This window comes from Anas acuta, chromosome 2 (assembly GCF_963932015.1).
Source record: "Anas acuta chromosome 2, bAnaAcu1.1, whole genome shotgun sequence".
Taxonomy (NCBI): domain Eukaryota; kingdom Metazoa; phylum Chordata; class Aves; order Anseriformes; family Anatidae; genus Anas; species Anas acuta.
In genome coordinates, this window is record NC_088980.1 from 11,533,470 (window position 1) to 11,547,514 (window position 14,045).

Here is a 14,045-nt window from a genome sequence, read left to right on the forward strand (position 1 = left end):
AAGAAAAGAAAAGAAAAGAAAAGAAAAGAAAAGAAAAGAAAAGAAAAGAAAAGAAAAGAAAAGAAAAGAAAAGAAAAGAAAAGAAAAGAAAAAAGCCTACTCAAGGCCCCAGAGAAAATCCCTTCCAGCATGTCTCCTGCTTTGTTTCTGTTGACATGCTACTCTTTCGTTTTGAGCTGACAGCTGTGGTCCAGCCTTTGTCAGGCAATTAATCTATGTAGTTCATTTTCACAGGTGAGTAGCAGGTTGGCAAAGTCTCCTCCAGCAGTGCTTTGTGGATATTTCTGTTTCTTTTCAGAGCAGCCTGGGTAAAGAGTGTATGAAAGCATTTCTGCATGTGAACGTGTGTGCAGAGTGTGTTTCCAGCCTGGTTGCCCATTTGTCCTTTCCTCATCACAGAATTGCAGTGAATTGAAACCTAACTGAAACCTAACTGAAACCAGGACACAGTGGCCATTACACCATGCCAACAGATGCTGCTCTTTGGAGCGTAAATGGAAGGAAACCTCTGTTAGGAGCTGAAAAGCATCAGCCCTGCTGTCATTGATTGCAACTGACAAAACATTTAAAGCCACTGAGTTCACTTGCCAAGGTTGAGCACTGCTACTCTGACTACCACAACAACTTCTGCATCTATTTAAAAATGAAATTGATTAAAAAGATTAAAAAAAAAAAAAAGAAAAAGAAAAAAAGAGAGAGAAGGGGAGAAAGAAAGAAAGAAAAGCCATCATATCCCCTGGCATGGCAGTAGCGGGTGATGCACTGCATTTTAACATTTGGTTAGCCATGAAATAATGCAGCAATAATAATAATAATATTCTGCCCATACAGCAGTGACAGCTGAAATGAGCACATTTTCTGTTTCACAGCGTAGACAGCACTCTGCGAGGTCACTGAGCTGGGAAACGCAACTCTATGGTTCTCGTGCCAGAGTGCCAAAATACCCTTACACCAAAGCTGTATGCCTTCGAGCTGTCCCTGAGCTTCACAGAGTCACTTTCTTCTGACTGATGGTTTCTTGCCACTTCCCTTTGGTTCCCAGAGATATCTACCTCAGCTGGGTAATACATGGCTGGACAACAGGGTTTTACCTCAGGGTCTCTGCTCTTGACAGCCAACACTACCATGAGGTTTTCTTTATTGCTTCGTCCTTATATTTTTTCTTCTTTCCTTCTTCTTACAACCCAGTATTTAAAACCCAGTCTGCGTATTAGTCTGTATTATGTGTCCCGGGAGACCCCATCCCTCTGTTTCCATGGGACATCAAGCGATGGCTCATTTCAGACTGCGCTGTGAAAGGATGCATGTTATGACATATATTTTCGTCTCCTTGAATAATGATGCTAAAAGGTATTTTGAACTGTAACCAGCCTCTGTGGAGGATAACAAGCTTTGGATCCTGGTGCGGGGTGCCTTGATGGAAAGCAGTGCAATGGTCCCTAGGCAGTCAGCTATGGCTGCGTTAGGAAGGTGGATTTAGGGAACTGAGCACCTTCCACCTTTGCTTGAGTGTTTTGGCTTGTTATTTCTAGGTAAGCATTTCAGCAGTCACCCTCATTTCCAATGGGGGGCCTGTGTGCCAAGCATTACCCAAGTGATGGCCATATCCTGGCCACCTCTTCCCATCTGGGACTGTTTCTCTCCCCTGACAAAGTGGGGAGCCCAGACCTACTGGCTTTCAAGAGCAGATTAAAATCATTCATCTGTCTCTTCAGTTTCAATGCCCTAGTAATGAATAGGTACCAGTAGTAGGTGATCAGAATAAAGTGATTTCCTTACACCAGAAAATGGAATAAATAAAATCCCCTCTCCTAAATCCCATTTAGCTCTACATTCATTATATTGCAATGCTTTTGTAGTGAAATGTTCAGATCCTATTGAAATGTCCTAGATATTAATTTTCACTGCTAGTAACAGGAGCCCCATGCATTTAACGTTGTCCTTGGAATGCACTAACAATATGTTTCAGTAACTAATGAAATTATCATAGACCCTGAGACTTGGGAAACAAACAGAATAAGAAAGGCTTTCGCTTGCAGGCTAAAATGATGTGGTTCAGCTGCATTTTGTCACGTACTTGGTATATATATATGCATATATCATGCCAAGTTGTAGATTGCCATTTTTTATACATTAAGGTGGTTAAGTAGACTTTTTTTAGCTGACATTTCCAACACATCTCAACAACTGTTTTGCTAAAATTTATGTCATGTATCACATATTTGATGGTTTCTTCAGCACATAGAGGTTTTAACTGTTGAAAGATTAACACTCATCTGCTTCTAGCAGCGATGCGGTAGAGTCATTCCATGTCTATCCAAGCTTTAATATGACAGGCTTTACTCCTGTTATTTTGACCTTAATATTTTTGTCTAATTAAACTAAAAAAAACAACACACCACAGATCAAACTTTCACCAAAAAAAGATGTAAAGGTGTCTTTCAAGGTAAAGACAATGGGAAATCTCTCAGGGTACAAAACTGGGAGACTCTTCAGGGAGCTTACTGACATTGCAAAATGCATTGTAGTAGCACAGGAAAGGATAAAAACTGAGCTCCCCTGAGGTATGTAAGCACTAAACTTGCATAGCTGGATGGTTGGAGGTCTTTGAAGAGCTCAGCCTCATTGCATACTGAAACTAGTTGTACATTTATCCTTTAAAGTTATGTGATGTCAAGGATATTGGTCCTTGTTAGCAAATGGCCTCAGTATGGAAATCCCTATGGGAAAGTGAAACACTGCTGCCACAATGTCATCACATCAGCAGCACGGGGTAGCACATTGGGGTCCACATCAAAGGCACAAAATGAATGCTTACTTCCCTCATGGCTGAAATGCAGCTCTTAGTAACACTTGGTTTTGTCACCAGCCGTCCAACCCCAATGGGAGGTGGCACCCCATATCCGTCCTCCCGTCCGTGTGCCTCTGTATTTAAGACAAATGGGTCCATGTGCGGCCTTTGCTTCCTTGATTGCCTTGATGGTGGTGTGGTGCATGGGCTGCCACACGCTGCAAGAGGTTGGAGAGCCAACTTCTCCTGCAGGACTCTATCAGCAGCTTTTTTCTTTACATGTGGGCTGGTAGCAAATCAACAGCTGGGAGCTCTCCAAAGAGGATCACAGCTGTCCATCCAGAAAGATACAGCAGGTATTGATTTGGACATCACAAAGGGAGGCTGCCCCTGGGAAATGGTGTTTGGGAACAAGCCTCCATCACAGCCAGCAGTGTCAGCACCATTATGGGCTTCTTGTTTTAAGGAGAAAATGGCTTATGTGGGCTACGGGAGACCACAGGCTGTTTCTGTTTCTGGTTCAGTACCTGGCAGCAGTGAAATGCTTTGGTAGCTGTTTTACAGGTACAACTATGCTACAAAATGCAGGCTAGGGGAGAGGGAGGCCCCCCCTTGCTGGTGCTGTTATTCTTCCCCAGGAAGGCTGAAGACCCAGGAGCATTCATACCACAAATATCTCCACACATCCCTAAAGAGATTAGCAAAGTCCCTTAAAGGGAGCACAAAGCAACCTACTTTGAGAATTTTAGATTAGAAAGCCTCAAATGTAAAACTCAGCCCAAAAGACATGGACTAGCACAAAACAAAGAAGAGGAAAGAAATAATTGTGAATGACTGGCAAATTTCCACTCCAGCTTTGGTAAAGGAACCACAGCTGCTGAGATCCTCTGTTGGTAAGAACAGGGTGAATTATGTTCATTTCAATGTGGCAAGACCAACTGGACTTGGCTGTCCAACATGCTTTCTTTTTAATGTTAAAAACACTTCAAAAACAATTTCCAAATCTACCACATTTTAAAATGCTTTTGCTCTTGCTTTTTTTTTTTCTTTTTTTCTTTTTTCTTTTTTTCCCACAAAACCTCCCTGCCAGACTATAGTTATACGGCATATGGAAAGAGTTTAGAACCTGAGCCAAACCTTGGAGAAATCCATAGAAACATTTACTGTTACTGAAGCAGGCTTTGTTTTGGACTCCCTGTGTCTTTAAAAGTGGAAGATATTTGCTATTCTGTAAGTTCAGCTTTTTATGCAAAGCTTTTAAAAAATTTGCTTGTGCATTTAATTTCAGACTACATCTGTAGAAATTTGGAATAGCTAATGGCTATCAGTGATGCCTAACAACCCATTTTGTTGGGCCAACTGGCACTGATATACACCCCTAGCATGTCTTTTGCTAACTAGTACTGTTTCGAAAGATCTCAATGACTAAAAATCAGTCACTCAGAACTTACTGCAGGGGTTTGCAAATAGCAGCTCTCAATTATGGAAGGCAGACAGACCACAAACCACTGCGTGAAACAAGGGATGGGATATTGAAATAGCCTCTGTTCTAAACAGGAAAAAAAAGTTTACAAATGTTTCTTGCAAAAAAAAAAAAAAAAAAAAAAAAAAAAAAGGCAAGAGAAGACAACAGGCAATAGTTCTTGTCCTTTTCCTTCCAGAATTCTCTACTCTTTCTCTTGTACTACTGTATTCTTTCAATTTTTTTTACCCTTTGGCTTTTCATTGTTTCTTCTGAACCTCCATTTTTTAGATGTTTATTTTTCCCCTGCTGCCATTTCTAGTCCCCTTGGAGAAGAGGAGATCCTCAGCATTACCTGCAAAAGGCATAAAGGCATGAGAAGGAAAAATACATCATGATGGGCTCAGGTGGTACTTAGCAGAGGGCAGAGACACGACCTGCCACACAGCGAGCCAAGGATGCCATTCAGTGCCTGCTCTGGAAGGTGTGATCACCCCTACCATCAACCAGAAGACCTTATGGAAATGGATGAGTATCAGGGGTTAGCAGAACTGCTAGTGAGACGAATGCGTGCCCTGGCTTTGGATCAGGTACTGGAAGAGGAAGGACTGCTTGTAACAAAATATAGCTCATGTCTTGCAGGGATGGCTTAGCTTCACCCTGTTTTTAGAACCTGCCAAGAGGTTCGTACCACCACCCATGGGTGGAAAAAGGGAGCAGAAAATAGACTAGAAAGAGTGAAGTCCCTGGCTCTTTTCCCTTTTCATGCTAGGAAAGATAGCTAGAAACTAGGAAATCACTGTTGCGTATTTTACAGAAACCACACAATTTCAGGATTCTGATCTAAAAGCTCCAAGTCAAGTCACATACGGAAAAAAGTTCCAATTTTCACAAAGATTAACTAGAATGAAAAGTTATGAAGTCCGAGGTGAGTGATGGATACACAAGATGAATAGATGGATGGTAGATATGGATTTCTTTGTAAGCAATGCATAAATAAATAAATAAATAAATAAAACCTACGACTGCAGAATTTTACTGATTTTACTTTCAGCAAACTACAGCTCTCCTTTTGCTTTCCTCAGATGAATTGAGCAGCAGAAGGGGTTCCAGTACTGGGGTGTATGCAGGCACTCCTATTCCTGTTTTGGTTTCACTATTGCACAGGGGTGCACAAGCCCCGGATAAAACAAGCGTGGCAGAGGTTTGGGAAGAGGTGAACACTTGCTCTTGCACACACGCCTCTCTTCTCCCACCCGTGCCCCGCAGCAGCTCTGGGCACGCAGCATAGCTGAGTGAGCGCAAAGCACACCGGGCGTCACCGCCGCCACGGCCGGCGTTTCCCGCAGCAAGCCATACATCATCAAACATTGACACGGCTCCAGCAGGCTGCCATGCCTGACATTTGATGTATAGCTCTAGGTGCTCTCTGTTTAATTTGGAGGAGCCGGTGAGGGATCGGAGGAAATGCCAAGGTGGCGAGGGGGGGACCGCGGGGTGCTCGGTCCCGCTGGCCCTACCTGGTTAGGAGGAGGAAGGCCAGGCTTGCAGCCAGCAAGTGAATGCTGCTGCCTCCCCTCCGACACCTCAAATATTTATCGTGTTAAATATCAACCGGGAGAATATTGCCTTCGTTTAAGCTTTTCACGTTCCAATGATTTTTTATTATTTCCATCGACCGAAATAAATGAAGAAAATGTTTCAGACTACACATGAAAGCATGTAAAAATCAATAACGGGATTTTAAAAGATCTAGAATGTCTTGAATACATTCATTTTTCAAACATTTTTCTCTGATCTTTAAATAGCTTTTCTTGGAGCATAACATTTTTTGAAAAGTCAAATACAGAGCATTAAGGGTATAATTACCATTTTAATTATAACTCAATCATCCTATCTGCTTTGCATAGAAATTACAGCTTTTATATCAGGATTTTGGGTACTCACAAACATTCAGGAGTAATTAATGCTAAAGGTTTTCACTGTATATGAACTTTACATCTAACTCAATGAGGCTTCATTCAAAAAAATATAAATACACTGAATTTTATATTTATGATTTTCAAGCAAAAAATTCTTCTCCATAAATGTCTTTAAAGCTAGGACAATTAAAAAAAAAAAATCTTGTTCAGATGTGATCTATCTGTGTAAACTTGGCCAGATCAAATTCCAGTGGTGGTAATTAAAAAAAAAAATCACACTAATTAGTTTCTGATCAGAGTCATGGAGAATTTCTGATAATTTTGCAAATATTTCTGGAAAGCATTAAAGTCTCAAAACTTTATGTCTAGATGCCTTTAAAAATGTTTTTCCTGTTTGAGATTTTATGAAAAATGCTATTTTTAACAATTTACTTTAGCAAGTGAGCTGGTTCAAATGACCTTGCAGAATTGCCCATTATATTCCTCTGCAATTATGTGTGTGTGTACAAATGAAAATTAGTAAAATTAATTACACCAAAGTTGTATTTCTTCTAGCTAACACCACAATATAGGACTGAAGCTATTTCTCCCTATGCTGTCAGTTTTGAGACAGGAAAGAAAATATTTTTATAAGTATAATTATAAGGAAATAAAATGATCTCCCATATACAGCTGGGCACTGTTTTTTATTTTATTGACTTTTTGCCTTTTCCCCACATCACAAAAGAATATCCTATGCATTTCTATTACTCTCCATGTGCTTTTTTTTTTTTTTTCTTTTTTTTTTCTTTCTTCCCTTTAAAAGCACTGTAAAGGCACACCAGCTTTACAAGGAGTCTCACAGTACAAGTCCCCTCTCATTGCTTGGACAGAATGATATTGTGACATTTCCTGTGTCCGTTTCTCTTCTCCTTGCTCTAGTATATTTTTTTTGGGGGTGGGGGAAAGAAAATTCTGTTGACAACAAGGCAGTGGCTCCAGTGACAGTGCTTCACCCCCCAGAAGTGTCTGTCTGTCTTTGTGTGGTGCAGTGGCTCCTTTGTACAAGGAATTGCTTTTGCCTTCAGTGAAAGCCTTGCATGAAAGCCCAGGCACAAGCAAGCCCCTCAGCTGGGAAGTGCTGCAGGATGGAGAGGGAAGATTCATGATGCTTATTATCAGCCTGCACTTGAGATAGATGTCTGACATTCCCAGTTGTGGAGCTACAAGTAGGTTACATCTGAAATGCACGCTATTAAAGCACTTATGCCAAATCACATCATGCATTCTGCATATATATGTGTAAATAGCTCTAGCTTTTTTGATGGATGAATGAAAAATATTTTCTTATTATACCGATCAGCAGCAAAAAGTAAAGGTGAATAGATTTTACACTTGGACTGCTCCATGTTCTTGACAGTTTTGCAAACAACCCTCTCAATCTCTCTCTTCTCCTAATCTTTGCCAGATGAAACTAGGATCCTGATGTCATTTTAACACTGGTATCTGAAAAAATAAATGAGGAGGGATGTTAAGAGGGAGGCAGAAAACAGATTTTATCCGAACCAGTCCACTGGCCTGACTCGGCATTGACCTGCACCTTGTGTAGTCACTTACCCCAGTGTTACAGGATTTCATACTGCCTTGCACAGGGGAGAATTTCAGAAATGGCTAAGCCCATTGATTTCCAATAGTCTTGAGTTTTGTCCATACAGAAAACTTACACTTGCTGAATTTAAATCAGCTTTTAAACTCTGGGTGAAGCTAGACCAGTATGAACCCATGTGTGGCTGTGTTATTTTCATGTACTTAGAAGATGGAAGGGAGACAGGAATCAAAGATTTTCCCTTCCTTCCTTGTTTCATTTTTAAGCAAGAATCAATCTTAATTTCACCTCCAGGCTCTGGAAAGCAGGAATTGGGCTGACAAGGCTAGGTTATCCCAGAGGACAGCCCCAATTATCCTGCTGGACAGGTTTCTGTGTGTTAGAGCACTAACTCGATTGCTGAAGTAAAATCTTTTGCTCAGCATGAGCTATCCTAGCTCAGGGAGTGGATGCTCTCCAAGCTCAAGAGCCCAGATGGTGGCGAACTGTCCCTGCGTACAGACCTTGCTAAACCAATACATTATAGGTGGTAGGAATGGACCCAAACTAAATCTGTGTGGCTTAGCTAGGGTCTTCCATCCAGCAAAAAACAGGAGTCAGTGAGGGACCTGGCAGATCCTGCTCAATATGTAGCCCTGTCCTGGCAGGTAGAGGACTGAGCTGGAGCCTAATTTATCTGGTGTTTGTGGATGTTGTAGGTAGGAGCCCTTTTCTGCTGCAGAGCTGACAGCTGCTGTGGCTGAGCCAAGGGAAAAGGATGCAGCCAGGGCCTCTACATGCAGCCCACTGGGGTGGCACACAGTGAGAACCTCCTGGGCATGGGGAAACTCTGAACCTAGTGCCCCCAGTCAGCTGTGTGTGATGCCAACCAACTGCCTGAGCACATGGTGGGCTCTGTGTTGGGGATATGCTTGAAAGAGCATTTTTCCTGTTTTGAGTCACACTGTGTGGGCCTTAATGGGAGCTGGAGCTGCCGTCAGGCCTCGTCCTCCCAACCCAGCAATGCTGGCTGGAGACACTGCGTTCCCCAGCAGCCCCTCATCACATCCCAGCTCTGCTGGCAGCAGGGGTCCAGTCCCTGCTCCAAAGCAAAGGCTTCAAGCAGTCTTTGCTCTGGGTGTTGAATAATCCAACTGCCTCCATCTCCAGTGGATTGCAGCACATTTCTGTCCTATGTTTCAGCAGCCAGGCAATGGAGCAAGCAGCTTCAGTGCAAGAGACACTGAAAACACCTGGGAGGGCTTGAGTGCCTTCACCAGAGTCAGAGCTGTGGCAGACCCTGTCCTCCAACCCCTTGAAGACCTGCTGCCTCCTTCTTTGCCTGAAATGCTCAGGAGTGGTAGAATATAAGATCACAGTAAGATATTCACTGGGGTGGACACCTGAGATCACTGGGCAGAGTTAAGTGCCTTGGAGAGTTCAGGGAGCACTGAAAATGTTCTGAAAGGAAAGGCTACAGGAGGACATGGTTGTTGGGAAGGTAAAAAAGGTATGGCAAAAATATGGGCATTACACAGGCCATGGATAAACAGTCTTAGATGATACAAAATAGTATCAAAGAGTATCACAACTGTGAATGCTGTCTTCACAGGGACCCTTTCCTTCCTTCCTTCCTTCCTTCCTTCCTTCCTTCCTTCCTTCCTTCCTTCCTTCCTTCCTTCCTTCCTTCCTTCCTTCCTTCCTTCCTTCCTTCCTTCCTTCCTTCCTTCCTTCCTTCCTTCCTTCCTTCCTTCCTTCCTTCCTTCCTTCCTTCCTTCCTTCCTTCCTTCCTTCCTTCCTTCCCTCCTTCCTTCCCTCCTTCCTTCCTTCCTTCCTTCCTTCCTTCCTTCCTTCCTTCCTTCCTTCCTTCCTTCCTTCCTTCCTTCCTTCCTTCCTTCCTTCCTTCCTTCCTTCCTTCCTTCCTTCCCTCCTTCCTTCCTTTCCTCCTTCCTTCCCTTTTGTTTTCTTTTTTGAATGGGTACAGTTGTGTTGATCCATTATTACATCAGTACTCAGAACAGGCAGATCTGTTTATTAGGACTACAGATATGCTGATGACCTTCTAATAAAACAAAACACCTTGCAGTCTTCAGATTACAGGAGATGTTTCAGTTGCTATATTGAATTTGTACAGTAAAGTTTCTAGAATGAAAATGTAGGCACTTGAAAATGTAGGCACTTTTCTTAGTAAATAAAGCCATTCACCTAAATGTGTTGATTCTAATCTGAGAAGAGTTGTAGCAATTTACCATTAAATGCCAGCGAAACCTCAGTTTCCAACTGAGATCTAGCTTCTTTACTACAAAAAAAAAAAAAAAAAGTAATATTAGAAAGCATCTGAAATCATTAATTTTTATTCTTATGTCACTTACTGCAAATTTTAAAAGGGCTGTGCTCAGTCCTCATAGTCCATTAAAAAACATTTTTCCCCAAACAAGCCTGGACTGCAAAAGAACCCCGATCTCAAGCCTCATGTGGAAAACAGGGTTTACGATGAAAATACTAAGTCAGCATAAACCATAATGGTGCTGCAGTGCTGCTGAGGACTGGACTGTTTCTTTCAGTTTGTTCCTTCCAGAAGGCAAAAAAAGAGGCGGATATTCTTACCCAGAGAAAAATGACCATGGAGCAAGCAATAATTCTTACGTTCTGTTTTGGTAATACCTTCAATTTAACAACTGTCTGTGAAAAGGAGTTTCTCACAATGAGTTATTTAGTCACTATGCTGTCTAGGGTATAACTGTCATTCTGAAAGGAACATCCATGCTATGATTTGCTGTCAGTCTGTTGTACACTGTAAGTCCATTCATTTTTTCCCCTAACAGGTGGAGATAATGCTGTGATACACAGTAAAAGATAGGTGGTAAAAACAATTCTTTAAGGAAAAAAATAGACACAAGGGGGTTGGCAGAAAAATATGATAAAACGTTCCATTCTCCTTTTTAAAGTACCATAATAAAACATGTCTGAAGTGAAGTAGAGATAGCATAAACAGTGGAGCATAGGTCTGCAATCCCAGCATGATATTGCATAAGGAGCAATCACGGAGCATTCCCACCACACTTGCCTGTCACACATTATTAACAAGAGTGTTTAGGACTATTAAGTAATCCTGACAAAGGGACACGATCAACTTAAAAAGATGTTGCATTTGTATTGGCTGCATTTGACGCAATAGAATTATAAATAATTTAAGAGACTTTAAAGCCAGAAGGTGCCATTTTGATATATATATATACATATATATACATATATATACATGTATATATATATTTTTTTTTTTGGTCCACAGTCCAGCACAGTGCTGACCATGGTGTGTTGCAATAGGTTTTCCTGAAATTTGCTCAGTTAACTTGCAGCTTGTAGTAAAACTAGATGGAGAATATTATTCTGTATCCTGTTGCTGCTCGTGATGACTGGCAGAGGTTGCTGAAGACTGGAAGAGAACAAACACCAATCCTATCTTCAAGAAAGGCACGAAGAAAGATCTTGGGGACTTAAGGCCTGTCAGCCTCGCCTCTGTACCTGAAAGGTGACAGACTAAATCCTCCTGGAAAGCAACTTCCAGATACAGGAGGTACAAGCAGGTGATTAACAGCAGTCTACCTTGATTTATGAAGGGGAAATCATGCTTGACCAACCTGATGGCCATCTACAATGGGGTAACCAGCTGGGTGGATAAGAGAGTGGTGAATGTTTTTTACCTTGACTTTAATAAACCCTTTGGCACGGTCTCCCATAATGTTACCATAGACAAGCTGACAATGTATGGGTTAGATAAGTGGCAGTGAGGTGGGTCGAAAACTGACTGACCCAGCCCAGAGGGCGGTGAGTGGTTGTGATGGTGTGCTCCCACATCCACCACATCACCTGGTCCAAGCAGAGTGCCATCAGTGGCAGCTGTGATGGATGTGTCCTGCTGTGATGGCTGTGTCTGGGATTCAGGGGAGACAGAAGACAACCCAGGGCTTACTTGAGCAATTTTGAGCCAAATTTAAAAGGAAGTCCAACTAAAGCCAAATTTGGAAGAAGCTAACATCAGTATGCAAGAATGACCATAAATCCATCATCTTACCCCATAAATAGTGAGCAGCCCTGGAAACCTTTGAGCTCTCCTGACACAACAGTGGGCTTCACAACAGGACCCCCCTTGGGCAGAGATGCTTCCCAAGGTTACTTCTGTAGATTAGGAGGACCCTTATTTCTACTGATAGTTGGTAAGCATGATAATGTGCTATAGTGGTTCTTTGTGATCATGCTTTATAAACTTAGCTAAGTAGCATAAAGGATATAACTCAGCCACAGTGGATTTAGCTGCACCTAGGTTCAGGTTCAAGGTTAGAAATAAAAAAAAAAAAAAAATTTAGAAATCTCACTGCTGACCGCGAGCCAGCAGTGTGACCTCATGGTAAAAAAGGCCAACAGCTTCCTTGGCTGTGTTATGAAGAGTTGGCAGCAAGTTGAAGGAGGTGATCCTTCCCCTCTGCTCAGCACTGCTGAGGCCACAGCTGGAGTGCTGGGTCCTGTGCTGTTCTCCCCAGTGCAAGAGGGAGATTTAGATCTTTCTACAGCAATCAGGGAGAAAAGAAAGCTAAAACAAATAAAGAAATCACAAGCAAGATGCAAAGTGCTGCATTTAGCACTTTTTGGTTTCTTGCAAAAGTTTCAGGTTGACAATATCCCCTTAAACTACAAAACCAAAAATAGCTGGTGACAAAACCAGTTCCTTTTTTTTTTCTTTTTTTTCTTCTTTTTTTTTTTCTTTTTTTTTTTTTTTTTTTGTCATCTTCTCTTTAGGCCACTCTGATATATCTGCATTGGCATTAAAAAGCCATTATAAGCAATTTAAACTCTGAATTGATCCTGACGCATATGTTCAGGTCCTCCTCATATGGCCTTTCAATAGTTCTCGATTCAAACTGCGAACAAGCATCACCCTGTAAACAGAGGAGATAATTATGCTTTATTGATCAGACCCTCAGGGTATGAATGGAAACCAGGCAGCTATTTGAGAACAGCCATCAATGTGGTTTTTAAATTGCAGTATCTCAGTCTTTTCCTTTCCAAATACTCCCTAAATATGGTCCTCTAAAATGGAAACCTGGAGCCAACAAAATTTTGCCACTGGCTTCAGTGGAAACCAATATGTCAATGTAGATTCACAAATGGTGATTTTTATATGTTTCCCACAGGCTTCTTCCCATGTTATCTGCTCAGTTTCCACCCAATACTGGCTCAGAGTCATCTCCTGGAATATCACCCACAAAGCTCTCAGATGCATTATTGCAGGCTGTCCCTGTCCTCTAACACACCTCACCCCCCTTCACAGCTGCCTAGAAAAACAAAAGTCCCTGTTTAATTCAGTGTCAACATCAATTTTCTTCAATTTTGCTAAAGTAAGGGTTTTAGCACCTGCCACACCTCTTCCATAACAAATGTACCATATTGGACTCATGAACAGACATTTCCAGCTGAAACTGTAATCATTCATTTCTCAACCTCTTTCTTTCTGCCAGTTAACACCCCCAGAAATCAGGACCAGATACATTAGAAAAAAAGGGAGAGTTTACTAATTCCATGTCTGAATTTATCCTACTATCTGAGAGAAGGAGAAATAGTTTTGCGATGATAGCTAATAGTCCCTTAAACTAGCACCACACTACATTAGAAAACAGTGAAATTGTTCACAGCTGTTACTGCAATGCACTTAAACCCAGATGATCAATTTGGGGTTATCACCATAAGTAGATGTAAAATGCACCTGGTCCCCTGGCCCCACCATTCAAGCACTGAGATAGCTGAGCTCGTATTTTCACTTTTCAGTCTCATCCCAGCCTGAGATGTGGGTTCATCCTCTCCATTTGTAGGGAACATGTTAGAGTGCACTATCCCTGGTTCAGTAGGGCCATGTCCCAAAGTTCAACTGTGCTGTCATTCTGCTTTGTTGCTGGTTGCTCCCTTGGGGATAACTGCCTTGTCCCCTGTCCACTTCTACAAAGCCCTCATTTTCATACTGTATAGACAGAGACTGAGTGTCTTGAGATATCTGCTGCTGTCACATATAGTTGAACAGTCTGAAAGGTTATGAGGAGCAGCAAAAAGCATGATCACTAAAAGCTAATTTTGCTAGGAAAGCAGTCTGAAAACATGCATGGAAATCTCTTCTGCAGAAATATTCACATTACACAAATAGCTGCTACCGTGAAGGGAGATAAAAAGATAGCAAACCTCTTTGACTGCTTCACTGGCCCTCCTAGCCCCTGCACTGCAGCAGCAAAAAATGTCTATGTTACTATGTATGTCATT

General features: G+C 41.8%; 1 protein-coding gene across 2 annotated transcripts in view; it reads right to left on the bottom strand.

The window, feature by feature from the left end:
* Positions 1 to 14,045, bottom strand: part of ADARB2 (adenosine deaminase RNA specific B2 (inactive)) — a 309,650-nt gene that overhangs the window by 72,052 nt on the left and 223,553 nt on the right. The window lies entirely within an intron of this gene.